The sequence below is a fragment of the Fukomys damarensis genome, unplaced genomic scaffold, assembly GCF_012274545.1.
Source record: "Fukomys damarensis isolate Sample0158 unplaced genomic scaffold, DMR_v1.0_HiC HiC_scaffold_27, whole genome shotgun sequence".
Classification (NCBI taxonomy): Eukaryota; Metazoa; Chordata; class Mammalia; order Rodentia; family Bathyergidae; genus Fukomys; species Fukomys damarensis.
In genome coordinates, this window is record NW_022900939.1 from 19,348,936 (window position 1) to 19,353,069 (window position 4,134).

The 4,134-nt window shown below is 43.5% G+C and overlaps 1 pseudogene; it reads right to left on the reverse strand.

Annotated features, from left to right (window-relative positions):
* Window positions 1-2,903: 2,903 nt before the first annotated feature.
* LOC104870225 lies at window positions 2,904-3,888 on the reverse strand (annotated as a pseudogene).
* Between the last annotated feature and the right edge of the window lie 246 nt (window positions 3,889-4,134).

The following is a 4,134-nucleotide window of genomic DNA, read 5'->3' on the forward strand; positions in this document are numbered from 1 at the left end:
CAAGGAGAACTCCTCAGAAAGGGAGCCTGTCGTGGCAGCCTGTTCCATACCTGTGTACCCTGCCACATGGTTTGTATGGTGTGACAGCTGTGGAAAGCAAGTCTTTCTGTTTGATCCCATTGCTCTCCCCACATATGCTCCATCTTTTTCCTCACTTCTGTGCCCTAGCTTGGACTCCTACCTCTTCCTGGAAATTCCTTCTTACTTCAATGTCCTTTTTCTTTGGCACCGGGGATCGAACTCAGGACCTTGAGCTTGTGAGGAAGGAGCAGTGCCGCTGAGCTAAATCCCCAGCACTTCAATGCCCTTTTCTGTCCTGTAAGATAGGAGAAAAAGTCCTGAAGGTCCCCAAAAGGTGCCTTTATTCCACAGTTGCCCGAATGCCTTGCAGCCACTCTGGCTGAATTAGGCTTTGCTTTGGATGCGGTGGGCTTCAGTCATAGACCTATCCCAGGGGACCGCAACTTACAGCCTCTCTGGATGGCTGTGCCCCTCTGCCGCCCGTCCACATCAAGGTCCAGAAGGGGCCTCTCCCCATCCGTGGCCAAACAGAAAGTCAGACACTGTGGTTGCTGCTCCCTTTATGCTGCAGCATGAGTCCTAATAAAATCTCTTCAAGATGGCTTATTCTTGTCTATTCTTGATTTCTGTTTTGAGTAAAGTATGCTGAGATGATAACACCAAAAGCCACTGTTACTGAAGGCTGTCAACAGCTGGGGCTGGTCACAGTGAAGGTGACAGGCAAGAGAGAACCATGGAGAGTAATAAAAAATAGCCATGACCTGTCTGTCAACTCTCCTGGCTGGAAGAAATCCAAAGCCGGCTGTAGCTGCTGGTTCCCCAGTGGCAAAGAGGGCCATTAACACTAAAAGAGTTGATAGCCATTTGCACCCAAAGCCTAGGACTATTAACACTAAAAGAGCTACATTTTGCCTACTTGTAATTTCTATATAAATTGAGCAAGAACTTTCAGCTGTTTGCTAACATCTTGGAAGCTATTGGTATGAGGTCTATCCCTGCAGAAGGACTCAAAGTGACAGTCATCAGTGGGCACAGGAAGCAGCCCACATCCGACTTCAATCTATATGCAACTAAACACTCATGTTAGCCAGAAACGCTTAGTCTTTTGAGACAGAGTCTCTCTAATTTACCCAGAATTGGAATCTTCCTGCTTCAGCCTCCCAAGTATCTGGGACTACAAGCATGCACCATGCATGGCTCCCACATTATTCTTAAAGCCCAGCTCAAAAGCCATCTCACTAGCTTTGCTTGTTGAGTCTCAACTTGATGTGCCACAGGTTCCTCTAATGTGCTGTGCTCAAAACCACACCTTCCTTGATCTCCTCCATTCTGCTGCCTCTCCTCCTACTTCCCACCTTTCTGACTTCTTTGTCTGCACATTCACCCAGATGCTAGGAATAAGGAAAAAAATCCAAATTTTGGAAAGGCAAAGGTGATTATTGGTTGTTTTTTCAACAAGATACTGGAGCATCCGATAGCTTGGGTTGCAGGTCTTTGTAGCTTAGTTGTTTTTGTGGATCAAGCCCAGGTATTCATTTGCATCCTCCCTTGGCCTAATAATACAATATGAAAACACAATACAACACAATCGTATTATAATACAATTAGATAATTGAATAATTACATATGAATACAATATGAAAACACATACAATACCTACACAGGAAGCATGCAATATGCATACATACAAGTGCAAGTTAATACAATATGAATACATCATAATATGAATAATACAATATAAAATATTAAATATTACAATATGAATAATACAATATAAAAATGTGCCTACTTAATATATGGTAAAAAATTAGTGATTTGGAAGCTATAACTGAGGAATGTTACAGAATACAAACCAGATTTACAGGCCAGGGATTTAGCTCAGTGGTTCCACCGCCTGCGTAAGGTCCAGAGTTTGATCCCCGGTACCAAAAAAAAAAAAGAGAGAGAAAAAAACAAAATAACAGATTCAAAGCAATAAAAAATAAAAAAACAGCATGTAAGTGACACAAGAGCAATGACAATCTAATATTCTTTTGTTTTATTTTTTGTTGTATTGGGGATTGAAACCAGCAGAACTCTACCACTGAGCTACATCCCTGGTCCTTTTGTTCTTTTTTTTTTTTTTTTTTTTTTTTTTGACAAGGTTTCAATATTTTATTCAAGTTTTATCTTAAGTGATGCTAATTACAGCATTTGAAGGGGAGGATCTAATTCCACACAAAATGGAAAACTAAAACGTACTCATTGAACTGCTGAAAAATCAACTGGTAAGACTACAACATAAGCCCAATTGAGATTCCTAGTGTTGTCACCGTGTGATCACAGTCACGCACGTCCCAGCTTGTTGCTGGTCATACACTTGTGCAAGGGGAAAAAAAAACCACAACATAAAAAGAAATTAAATCCTGAATGACTGGCTTCATTACATCCACCTTCTTCGCCCCAAAATGGCACACAAAAAAAACAGCTACCACACCCTGTGGACTACTTTTGGTGTAAAAGGTGATGAGGGGCTAGAGTGGGAACAGGTTGTGAAGATCTGTCTAAAAATGTCCCTTTCAAACAAATTTGTACACACCATCAAGCCTTGAGCTTCTCACCAATTAAAGTTAGGAAACTAAGGTCTGACTCTCAGAAAATCACCATTTCATTCATTTACTCAATGCAGATTTACTAAGTGTCTACACACGATCAGCTTTCACTTGCAGTCACATCTAGATTTTTAAAAAAGGGACCTGGCATCTCTCGAGGGGCTACCTAGTTCCCCCCAAGTCTACAGCTGAAAGGACCTTTTTTGGAATCAGGCTTCTCCTGTACCTCTGAATCGGTAACACCTTAAAGCTGAATCATCTTTCACCTGGAGATCTAACATTTTTTTTTTAAGCAATTCTTGCATCCCAGACATACAACGTTAAAAGGTACACTAAATTCTGAAGGTAGCTATGCTGCAAAATAGTTTAAAATTAACAATTGTACAGTATTCATTTATGCTTGAAATTCCAGTCCAAGACCAAGTTTGTGGCCACCAGCGTTGACATTCTTGCCATCCAGCAGAGCTGACAGTGTCAGCTTGATTCCTGGCTTTAGGGTCTGAGTGTATCCTAAACCAATCAGGCTGGAGTTGTTCACCTTGGCCGAGAAGCAGGCGTCAGGGTCGATCTGGTACTTGGCTGCTATTCCAACGCTAGTGATACTGTTTCCTGCTGTCCAGGCAAGATTGACAGCAGTCTCCAGCTTCTTGTTCACCTTCTGGTAAATGGAGCCACCAAATTCTGTCCCATTGTTCACATTAGTGTGAAGCTGGAACTCATCCGTCTTGTAGCCGACTGCAAAGTTGCTCTGGGTCACTCGGGACTTGGCAGTCTCAAAGTTCATCTGGTAGCCAGCCAGCCAGCCCTCATAGCCCAGCACCAGGGCTCCGCGGATCGAGGGCCCCGCGATGTCGAAGTCCACGTCGCAGCCCAGGTTGATGTGCTCCCGCTTGTACCCCGTCTTGATTTTAGCATTTTTTTTCCCGGTGTTAGGCGAGAACGATGAATCGAAGGTCAGCTTCAGTCCACGCGCAAGCTGATCTTCCACGGTGATCTCGGTGCCCAGGGTGTTGTCGTGTTCCACTTCTCCGTGAACGTCAAGCCGTACTCGGTCCACCTGTAGTTGGTTTCCAGAATGCCTGTCACTTTGGTGGTCTCTGTGTTGGCTGAGCCCGAGCTTGTGAATTCCAATCCATTCTCGGATTTGGTTTTCAAATCAAGTTTTATTAGTCCAAACCCGTAGCCCTTGGTGAAGACATCCCTGGCAGATTTGCCGAGATCAACGTATGTGGGAGGCACAGCCATCTTCTGCTGGGCTGTGGCGGCGGCGGGAGCCGGCGGCTACAGCGCGGTGTGGAAACGCATGGTGGTGAAGTGATAATTAAAGGAATTATGTATGAGAATATCTAATAGTTAAAGGTGAGGTGATCTTCAATTCCTAGGACAATGAATTAAAACCCCCTAGAAACTTCTCAGTAAAAATTTTATGCTCTCAATAATAAACAGAAGAAGCATAAAAACCATCCAAGCAAAAAGGAGTTTGCAAAAGGATGACAGTTAGCCTCCCCACACACTTGTCTTA